The following is an 11,563-nucleotide window of genomic DNA, read 5'->3' as shown; positions in this document are numbered from 1 at the left end:
AGCCATCAGGCTTGTGAAAATCAAGAAAGGAACCTTGCTAAAGTGTAGTTGGGAGGCCAGGAGAGGAACTCTCACTCAGAACCACTGGATGTCAAGTACAGACCCTGAAAGAAGAACCACGGACAGGAAAGAATCATCAATTAGAGGAAAAGAAAGAAAGAGAGAAAGGAGGAAAGACAGAAAGGAGGAAAGAAAGAAAATAAGTTTGGGCGAGGATGAGGAAAAATTGGAAATCTGGTGTACTGTTGGTGGGAACGCAAAAAGTGTGACTGCTATGGAAAACAGTATAGTAGTTTCCAAATAAATTAAAAATAGAATTATTATATGACCTAGCCATTCCACTCTTGAGTATATATCCAAAAGGATTGAAGGAAGAGCCTTGCAGAGATATTTGTACACCCACGTTCATAGCAGCATTATTCAGAATAGCTAAAAGATAGAAGCAATTCACGCGCTCATCAGCTGATGAATGGAAGAGCAAAATGTGGTCTATGTGTACAATGGAATGTTATTCAGCCTTAAAAAGGAAGGAAATTCTGACACATGCTACAACACAAAGGAACCTCTCGGACATTATGCTAAGTGAAATAATCCAGTCTCGAAAAGACAAATATTGTATGATTCCACTTATATGAGTCTCCTAGAATAGTCAAATTCACAGAGACAGAAAGTAGAATGGTGATTGCCAAGGGCTGGGGAGTGGGGGGGATAAGGGTTGTTGTTTAATGGGTATAGAGTTTCAGTTTTTCAAGATGGAAAGAGTTCTCGAGATTGATTGCACAATATTAATTGAATGTATGTAACAGTACTGACCTGTAAGATGATTGACAGGTTAAAAAATAAATAAAAGCCATGTTGGCTCTGACAGAGATAAGAACCATAGACTTACTCCTTAGTGGAAATCAGGTTAGGATGCGTTCCTGGGAGTAGAAGGTAGAAAAGGCAGGAGGGTCCTGGGCTCTGATGGAGCTCCACTGGTTGGGACAGCAGATGCTCCTTGTCAGTTTCACGGGTTTCACTATCTGGGCTGCGACGTTTACATTTTCAGAGGGGGCTAAAGATGACTGTATTTCCACATGGGCTGTAGGGCGCAGTCCTAGAGACAGGGGTGTGAGAGAGATGAAGGCTGCAGGGAACAGCCCTGTGATCTCTGACTCTTAAGATTACTTAGCTATACCCCAATAAAGATGTTAAGAAAAAAAAAAGATTACTTAGCACTTCAAGAGAACGGATGTTTTCCTAGCTTGAGCTAATAGAGGACAAGCATTGAGCTTGATGTCTCTTTATACCTCTTTTAGCCCTTTTATTCTATTCATCTCAGGCATTTTGATAGGCAGCTTGGCACTCAGTTCAAGCACACAATACTCGTCCTGAAGGGCTTTACAGTCTAGAAGCCCCATAGACAACATCTTAGCCTGGATATCATAGAGAGGAGAGTCTGAATCAAAAGGAAACCGAGCTAATTTAATTGGGAAGCAGGAATGAGAGAAAGGGTCATAAGAGGGATGGAGGGCAGAGCAAATATGAGGGTGTGTTATCATGTTGCCAATTTCTGGATACCCAGGACGGTCCATCCAGAAGAAGGAAGGCGAGACATGTAATGACCAGCTCCTGTGTCTAGTTGATCAAAGGTTCACCCAATGTGCATCAATCAGCCCCCTCGGAGTTTCAGGTTGACTACATGGGGTTACCTGGCAGGTCCCTACTGTTTCAGTGGGAAGTCCCAAGGTAGGAGCAGAGAAGGCAGAGCAGGGGCACGAGATAAGGGCTCTTGGGTTGTGCCTGCAGGGAATCAGCTGCATTTTCTGCAGAACAAGGAGCCAAGAGCTAGAGAAACAGATGAGACTGGGAGGATCTGGAACAAATAAAAATGACTGATGTCTATAAAGGAAAAGGAAAATTCGGGTGCTCCATTGTGATGCCTCTTTGCTTTTTGCTGTAACCCTATCATATCAGAATATATAAATTGCATTGTACAATTCAGCTGCCCTTACTGTTTAAAAACTCTTAAATATCTATCTTCATTTATGCACACTTTTTTATGCAGGAACTTTGCCTTCTAGAACTAAGTTAGCACGTAGGACTAGATCTTTTCTACATTTTCTATCTTCCAACTCTAATTTTGCTGTGAGTCCTCCATCCAGTTGAGTGCAGTCTGGATTGGAAATGCTTTGGATCTTTGTTTCTAAAGTAAACCTACTTTCTCACAACCTTTTTCTGATGCTCCCTCTACTACAAGGAGCCTCCGGTCACCATATTTTGACTCCAGACATTTCCCCGTCCCTTCTATGGATGTACCCTATATAAGACCACCCCTGCTGTTGTTGGGTCTCCTTTCTCCCATCCTTTCCACTTTTCTTTGAGATATTTTCAGAGTTTCACTCTCTAATAGATTGGTTTTAGGAAATTTTGTTTTTCCATTCTTAAGATGTTTGGAGAGATTTTTCTTCTAACTCCCACTGGCCACCCAACGTTTCCCCCAATGGCTCAGGCACGTCAGTCCTACTTTCTTACACTCTTAGCAACCTTCCAATGGTTGCCCTTGATAACTGTTTCTCTTCTGTCATTTTCCTTTCCTAGCACATGGGTGCCCCTGAAGCATGGTATGAGCCATTGGCATTGCTCCCTCACTATGTCTTATTTGCAGTATTTGGAGGATCTGTACTCACTTGCTCATGTGTTTTGAGCATCTTCCAGGGGGACTGAACTGGGAATCATGTCCAGGTAAATCAAAAGTGTTCAAGAATGTGTACATGTGTGGACTTCCCTGGTGGCGCAGTGGTTGGGAGTCCGCCTGCCGATGCAGGGGACATGGGTTTGTGCCCCGGTCCGGAAAGATCCCACATGCCGCAGAGCGGCTGGGCCCGTGAGCCATGGCCGCTGAGCCTGCGCGTCAGGAGCCTGTGCTCCGCAACGGGAGAGGCCACAGCAGTGAGAGGCCCGCGTACGGGGGAAAAAAAAGTAAGAATGTGTACATGTGTGAGTGGATTGTGCATCTGTATATGTCTAGGTGTCGTAGTGTCTGCCTGGATGCCAAATCCACTCGCAAATGATTCTTGGATTATCAATTTAGCCTGAAAATGAAGGAAGACTGTTTAACCCTGGGTTCCATTTATTTAGTACATCGTCTCTCAGTATCTTCATGGGATTGGTTCCAGGACCCTCACAGATCCCCAAATCTGTGGATGCTAAAGTCCGTCATATAAAATGGCATAGTATTTGTATATAACCTATGCACATCCTCCTACATGCCTTAAATCATCTCTAGATTATTTATAATACCTAATACTATGTAAATGCTATGTAAATACTATGTAAATGCTATGTAAATGGTTGCCAGGGCATGGCATATTCAAGTTTTGCTTTTGGGAAAGGTCTGGACTTTTTTTTTTTTTTTTTTTTTTTTTTTTTTTGCGGTACGCGGGCCTCCCACTGTTGTGGCCTCTCCCGTTGCGGAGCAACAGGCTCTGGACGCGCAGGCTCAGTGGCCATGGCTCACGGGCGCAGCCGCTCCACGGCATGTGGGATCTTCCCGGACCGGGGCACGAACCCGTGTCCGCTGCATCGGCAGGCGGACTCTCAACCACTGCGCCACCAAGGAAGCCCAAGTTCTGGACTTTTAAAAAGTATTTTTGACCTGTGGTTGGTCGAATCCATGGATATGGAGGGCTGACTGTACTTACTCTATACCAGGAATTATTCTAGATCCTTCTCATAAATTCATGATATCATTATTTTTATCGATCACAAAATTAACCCTGCACCTTCCCTCTGACCTTGTATTCCACCCCCAAGAGAAACGAACACATATGCACAAAAACACTTGAATAAGAATGTTTATAGCAGATTTAGCAGTAATAGCAAAAACAATGGAAACAATCCAAATGTCCACGAAAAAGAATGGATAAGCAAACTAGGATATATGCATACAATGAATAAAAGGAATAAACTAGTGATACGCACAAGCACATGAGTGAATCTCAAAAATATGTTGAGTGAAAGAGACCAACTACAAAAGAGTGTCATCTGTACGATTACATTTACATAAAGTTCAAGAATAGGTGTTATGGGCTGAATTATGTCCCCCCCAAATTCATGTTGGTGTCCTAACCCCCAGTACCTCAAAATGTGACTTTTTTTGGAGAAGAAGCCTTTAAAAAGCTAATTAAGTTAAACTGGGGTCAGTAGGGTGGGCCTTAATACAATACGACCCATGTCCTTGTTAGAAGAGATTAGGACAGACACACACAGAGGGAAGACAACGTGAGGACACAGGGAGAAGACAGCCATCCGTAAGCCCAGGAAAGAGGACTGAGAAGAAACCAGCCCTGCCAACACCTTGATCTTGGACTTTTGTTTTCTTCTCTAGCCTCCAGAATGGTAGAAAATAAATTTCTGTTGTTTAAACCGTCCATTCTGTGATGCTCTGTTGTAGCAACCTTGGCAAATTAATACAATGGGCAAAACTAATAAATAATAATAGACATCTGGAGTGTGGTTGACTTTTGTGGGAAGAGAGGTTTTTAAAAAAATTTTAATATTTATTTATTATTTTTGCTGTACCATGTCTTAGTTGCGGCACACACGATCTTTCTTGCGGCATGCGGGCTCTTAGTTGTGACATGTGAATCTCTTAGTTGCGGCATGCATGCGGGATCTAGTTCCCTGACCAGGGACTGAACCCAGGTCCCCTGCATTAGGGTCACGGAGTCTTTACCCACTAGACCCCCAGGGAAGTCCCAGGAAGAGTGTTGATTTGAAAGAGGCTCAGGAAACTTTCCAGGGTGATGAAAATGTTCTAGATCTTGGTTAAAGAGGTGGTTATTTGGGTGTATAACTGTCAAAACACATTAACCATATTCTTAATGGAGGTGCATCCTAGTGTATGTAAATTATACATCAATTTTAAACAAGAAAACATCTGAATTCATTTCAGTTCCAGCACTTCAACTGACTGGGAAGATGATAACAACATAGCTCTTAAGGGATGCCGCTAAAATGAAGTGAGCTAACACCTATGACACACCTGACGTGATATTTAGCACATAGGAAGCTCCCAATGCTAGTTCAATCAAAACCTGCCTTCACATCCTGGCTTCTTGCTCCTTTGAAATATTTTCTTTATGAAAATTAGTAAAAGACATCAAAGAGGCAAACCACACTGCTATATTCTTTTGTATGCTAACCTGCTTTCAGGTGGAGACCTCTTTCTTCTTTCAGTTTGTCCTAGAATCATCCCCAAGGACTACGTAGACAGGCCAGCATCCGACCTGTTCTGGGCTTACCCTTCACCTGGCAAGTGGCTCTGATTCCATCCAGGAAAGAATTTCACATATTCTCCTCGTGGCCACTGATCCCTTTTTGGCTCCAGTGTCACCCTGGAAACTGCCCCAGGAAGGGTTTGTTTTCAGGCATTCAGGGCAGCAGCGGTCTCTGATCTTGCCCACGTTGGCTTTTCTGCTGGGAAAAAAAGCTTGCCCTTTCCCCCTGGATTTGTGGAGTTGTTTTTTGGAGACCTGAAGAAAAGAGCTGTTGTGCAGCCGATCCCATCTGCAACCAGTTAATGGGAGGGACCTTTGTCCAGGGCCTCAGTCTGTTCCGGTTTCACTTAAGAAGTTAGAAAATTAATGCTAATGTTTAGCTTGATGTTTTTCACTGTGCAGAAAGGTAGAGCACCTGGAAGTGTCTGTCTTCATCAGCACAGTGGTCGCGCAGGAAACCAGAACCTTGTTCATAGGTATCTTCTCTTCACCCAGGTCATTCCCAGATCCCTGGAAAATGTAGCTATGTTTATGTGGGTGAAAGGGTGAGGGGCTAGGACAAGGATGACCAGAGATAAAATAGTATCTACAAACATCACTACCAACATGGATGGTGTCATTAAGGCCTGTCCTAACACACTGATGTTCAAACACCTTCCTTCTTGTCGCCATGAAAAGTCTGACCTGGCCTGGCTTTCCTCATGCCCCAGTATACGGTCTCCCCACCTATACAACCTACTCCCTTTGTTATTCAGCACCCAGCCGCTAATCTGGCAAGATTTGTCTCTTTCCTGCCCCTGTGCGAGCTATACTCATTCCCGTAAGAGGTCCATGGATGATCTTAGGGGTGGTGATACTCTCCCAGATGCAGGAATACATCTGGGAGAAGAGGCAGGTTATACTGAGGAATAGATAGCTCAGAAAGAGGCAAAACTGGGAAATGTAGAAGTGAGAGTAGCCACATTTGTTAAACCCTGAAGAGGTGGTCCAGAGGTTAGGACTTGCACTTTCACTGCAGTGGCCCAGGTTCAATCCCCGGTCAGGGAACTAAGATCCCACAAGCTGCAAAGTATATATATATAAAATAAAATAAACCCTGAAGAAGTTAGAAACTTGGGAGCTTCCAGGTTGGACAGGCAGGGAAAACCCTTAAGAATCTTTGAGTCTACCAAGAAAGCTTCTTGGAGTACCACTGCATTGCACAACTCAGAGGCACTGTACACATAGAGTAAAATGAAGTTGTGTAGCATGGTGGCTTTGGCTTCCGAGTCCATGTGGGATTTCAAAAGCCACTTGAACGATGTAAGAGAGAGAGAAAAAGACAGAAAGAGAGGGACTTCCCTGGCGGTCCAGGGTTTGGCGGTCCAGTGTTCAAGACTCTGGGTTTCCACTGCAGGGAGCGCAGTTTCGATCCTTGGCCTGGTAGCTAAGATCCTGCATGCCAAGTGGCATGACCAAAAAAAAAAGGAAAAACAGAGGAAGAATATTGCTCTTGACTGAAATAAAATGAAATTTAAAAAAATAAATAGAGAGAGATTATCTGGGGTGTATCTGTGCAGGTAACTCATGAGTGAATGAGGGAAGCTTGTCTACTGGTTAAAAAAAATACCTTCTCACAACTCACTTTGGACAGAAACTTTCCAGACTTCCAGGCCCATGTTTCTGTGAATCTATTTCCGCCTGAGACTAGGACCGAAGGGAAGAAGGTAAAGAAATGGGAATTGCTTTGCTGGGAGTAACGGAGGCCAAAAGGATGACTCAACAAAGCGATCAGACTCAGGAAAGGTCATTGTACAGACGGTGGCTGCCAGCTGTCCTCTAACTCCCATGACGGCAAAACAAATTTTTAACTCATGGCAATTCGTGACTCATTTTAGAAAGCTATTCTGCGTGGTTGACCCCATGCCAATTTATTTATACCCTAGTTAGCTCCTTAAAAGGATCTGAGGAGGCAGCAGTTGAATTTTTTAAACGATCAAGCAGCAAAAAGAGCACTGAATCAAGACCACTAAATCGCTGACCGTAGATCTGATGAAGTGGAGGGAGCTTTAGATAGGAGGTGAGTCCTGTTTATTCATTTTATAGATGCAAAATCTGAGAACTTAAGAGGTAAAGGGACTACACCTAAATCGCATAACCAAGTGGCTTTATTTTATTTTATTCCCAGAAAGAAAGCCCAATAATCCCAGGATTCTTTATTTGATATCCACGAACCCCTAAGAGGTCCCTGAATCCCTTGAATTTGTGTGCAAAATGTTATGTGTATCTGTAAGTCTGCTACTAAGTGGTTTGCAACAGTGCATCTGTATTCGCTATTAAAATATCCGAATGCCTCCATACTGGTTTCAAATCCAACTAATACTCCCCAACACCAGCTGTTCTGGCTTCTCTCTAGGAACCTCCAGATGTCCCCATGATCCAAGGAAAGAGCTAGTGTCTGGCTCGGCAGGGGCCCTCTAGGCCCCTCCCCTCTGGAGAACCGGGACCATGCTCCATGTTTACTATTTAAAAAATCACCCATGTGTGTGTGTGTGTGTGTGTGTGTGTGTGTGTGTGTGTGTGTGTGTGTGTGTGAGAGAGAGAGAGAGAGAGAGAGAGAGAGAGAGAGTACATATATGCGCTTTTCTGGAGAGAGGCCATATATACGCTTCAATTAGGTTGTTCAAGAGGTCTTTGAACCCAAAAAGATTGGGACCAGTGGTGCCAGGACTATAATTTCACTATGACATCTGGCTCTGTTCCCAATGCCTAATAGTGGACTCAGGTCTCTGAATTGTGCTTTGCCAACATTTTCAGAAAGGGTCGGGCAAGCCAAGAGTTCACAAGTAGTTGGATGTGCGCCGGTCGCCATTCCTGTGGTCTTCTCCCACTGGGACTGATGGGGTAGCGTAAGGAGTCCCAGGTTACTAGTGAAACGTATTTGGTCATATTTTTTCCAGTAAACATTTATTTACAGCTAAGTGAAGCCCTTTTCGGCTACAGCCAAACCATGTGCCTGTTTGGTTTAATGGGACCTGGACACAGACAGGTTATCATGGTGAACGTTCTGTATCAGAGGTCCGTCTCCTTTTTGGAAAAACATCAGGGCAAGCAGGAACCTAATTCAACGCAACTAAATATATATTTAGCACCTTTTGGGGGTGTCAGAATGGAGAGGATTGAAGAGCCAATAGTCATAAGGCTGTACTGTATTCCTACTATGTGTCAGGTCTTTGGCTAGGCTCTACGAAAGACTTCCGGAATCAGACCTGAAAAGAATTGAGATACATCTGGGCTGAATTCCTCATTTAAGGACAGGGGGACTGAGTCTAGTGCCCTTTGTCTGTAATCTTAGGACATTAAAGAGACTTAGAGGGGCTTCCCTGGAGCTTCAGTGGTTAGGACTGAGTGCTTTCACTGCCAGGGCCCAGGTTCAATCCCTGGTCAGGGAACTAAGATCCCACAAGCTGCATGGCATGGCCAAAAAAAAAGAAAACGAGACTTAGAGGTTATCTGGTTCTAACCCTTCTTTCTACAGGTGAGAAAACAGATTCACCAAGGTAAGTATAGCAGATTGGCTGACAAAACTAAGAAAGAATCTCAGCTTATTTCTTCTGATTCTCTGACCAGTGCCCTTTGTCATATCCTCATGGGAACTTTTCCTGCTTTGGGGATAACAGGGCTGGAGATGGGAGAATTATGAATACACAAGGCAAGGAAGGAAAAAGGGTGGAAAACAATGTTTCCTTCATCTGTCTCCTAATTTTGCCCAAGGCAGGTCCTATGTGAGTCCTGACCCCAACATTAACAGTCTTGGGCAGAAAACTGAGATTCCATGAATCCCAGTGTTCTTCACAATCCTAGGATAATACTTATGTACCTCTCAAGCTGTCATGAGAGTAAATGTAATTCTTTCTCAAGCTTCTTGCATTATGCTTGGTGTGTAGCATGGGCTCAGCCAACCTTAGTCCCCATGACCTTGCATATTCCCTTCCTTCTTGACTTGCCAAAGTTAAGTCCATTTCTTCAGCAAATAGAAGTTAAGGAGGACACTTTAGCGAGGACAGCTCTAGAAAATTGGAATTGTTGGCTTCGAACTCAGTGAAGATTTGCAAAACATATTGTCATGGTAGTTAAACTTCCCAAAATAAAATCCTAAGAAAAGAAGCATTTTGAAGCCACTGTATCAGCCCCCTCCCAAAATTTCCTTCCTTTTCATTTACAAATTTTATTTCTGGGAATGTATCCTGAGGAAATGACCATTGTAGTTTATGAAAGAAAACCCAAACTATCTAGCAATTGGACTGGCCCCAATCTCACAACAGATTGGTGACATTAAATATGGTAATCCGTATAGAGCAATACTATGCAGCCTCTTAAAATTGGGTTATTGAGATATATTTATAGTTAAGTTGCAAAGTTTAGAAAAACGTATGCTGTAAAACAGTGTTTTATATTTTAAAATATTTTATATATGCTTGCAAAATGGCATCTATGCATAGAATAGAGTCACAAATTATACAAGCCATATTGTCAACAGTGAACTGTCCTGGGGTCATTGGATTGTAGGTGATCTGTTGTCCCCTGTGTGCTGTTAGGTGTGGGGCAGAGGCTGAGCTCTGGTTAGCCATACTATGCCATTTTCCTCCTAGGCACCCAGGAAAATGACATTTCCCAGCCTCCTTGCTTATAGGTTAGCCATGGGTTTAATTCTGGCCAATGGAATGTGGGAAAAGTGACGTAGACCTGACTTTAGAAAATCCTGAGAATTCCTCTCTCTCTCTCTCTCTCTCTCTCTCTCTCTCTCTCTCTCAGCTTGTTGACTGGTCAAGTGATGCAAAGGATCTAGCTGAACGCTCTGCGACACTGGGAACAGCATCACAGCAAGATGAAAGAATCCTGGATCCCTGAGTCACTGCCTGAATGGGAGTCACCAAAGAGAGCCATTGTTCAAATTTGTGTGAATGAGAAATATACTTTTACTCTGTTGTGATTTTGAGTTTATTTGTTACAGGAGCTAATGGTAATGACCCTGACTTAACACATGGGTTTTCAGTTTTCTACATTAAATACATATCGATTTTGAAGTTAGAAAAATGAGCTATTAAAAAAGAATAACTTCCCATCCCTCTCTTTCTGCACGGCACCCACTACTTTAAGGCATTCAGGAAGATCTGCATCTTTAGACACCTGTGTGTGAAGGGATAACCAACCTTCCGCCCCCTCACACCCCACACAAAGGCGGTACCCTGGAAATAGTTTGGCAAACCAGCCATTCCTTTGCATCTGTACAGTCATACCTTATTTGAAAGTCATACCTGCTTTTCTTAAAATTAATTAATTAATTTATTTATTTTTGGCTGCATTGGGCCTTTGTTGCTGTGCTTGGGCTTTCTCTAGTTGCGGCGAGTGGGGGTTACTCTTCGTTGTGGTGCACGGGCTTCTCACTGCAGTGGTTTCTCTTGTTGTGGAGCACGGGCTCTAGGCGTGTGGACTTCAATAGTTGTGGCTCTCAGGCTCAGTAGTTATGGCTTGTGGGCTCTACAGTGCAGGCTCAGTAGTTGTGGTGCACGGGCTTAGTTGCTCCGCGGCATGTGGGATCTTCCCGGACCAGGACAGGGCTCGAACCCGTGTCCCCTGCATTGGCAGGTGTATTCTTAACCACTGCGCCACCAGGGAAGTCCCTTTAAGCTGCTTTTACCAGAAGCTTGGGGGGGCAGAGCTGCAAAGCCACTGACAGCTGATTTAAGGAAATCAGAGGCAGGCACAGATCCTGCTGTTTGGCCTGGGGCCCAGCATATGGTTTTGGAAAAGAGGTATTTGCTGTGGTTGGTTCTCAATCTGCAATTCCACTTAAGCCCCATGAGTTGCTTGATGTGAGCATGAAAGTGATCGCCGTGGAACAACTGGGCCAATAGGAGGTGATGCTGGCGGGGCAGGTGGACCTCACCTGTGCTGGACTGGCCCAGCCTCCAGGGGCAGTCACAGTCTCATGGTTCTCCCACCGCCATTTGTGAGGCACATAACTGAGGTTGGGACTTGTATCTGTTGGAATCAAAGTTTCAGAATCAGGGCAGTATGCTGGCTGGTGCCCCGTTTATGCCCTGAAGTCAGTATAGACTCCACTTCTGAGATGGACTTTGTCCCTTGAGGACCGCTGTCTCCCCGACCCCCTGGCCCCTTTGCTTCACCTCTCTGACTTCAAGGGTCAAACAGCCCCTGCCAAACCTGGTTGATCCTGCCTTTCCCTTTCCCTCTCTCTCAATCTCTCTCCTTTCTATTCACAAACACATGCACGCACGCACACACACACACACACACAC

At 44.2% G+C, this 11,563-nt stretch overlaps 1 long non-coding RNA gene across 1 annotated transcript; it reads left to right on the top strand.

Annotated features, from left to right (window-relative positions):
- Positions 1-7,084: 7,084 nt before the first annotated feature.
- Positions 7,085-10,233, top strand: LOC132529601 (uncharacterized). The gene is made up of 2 exons (XR_009543511.1): positions 7,085-7,320; positions 10,056-10,233. It is a non-coding gene; the product is annotated as an uncharacterized LOC132529601 (long non-coding RNA).
- The last annotated feature ends 1,330 nt before the right edge of the window (positions 10,234-11,563 follow it).

Source organism: Lagenorhynchus albirostris, chromosome 11 (assembly GCF_949774975.1).
Source record: "Lagenorhynchus albirostris chromosome 11, mLagAlb1.1, whole genome shotgun sequence".
Classification (NCBI taxonomy): domain Eukaryota; kingdom Metazoa; phylum Chordata; class Mammalia; order Artiodactyla; family Delphinidae; genus Lagenorhynchus; species Lagenorhynchus albirostris.
Note: the sequence above shows the minus strand (reverse complement) of the source record. Positions and strands in the feature narration are given on the sequence as shown.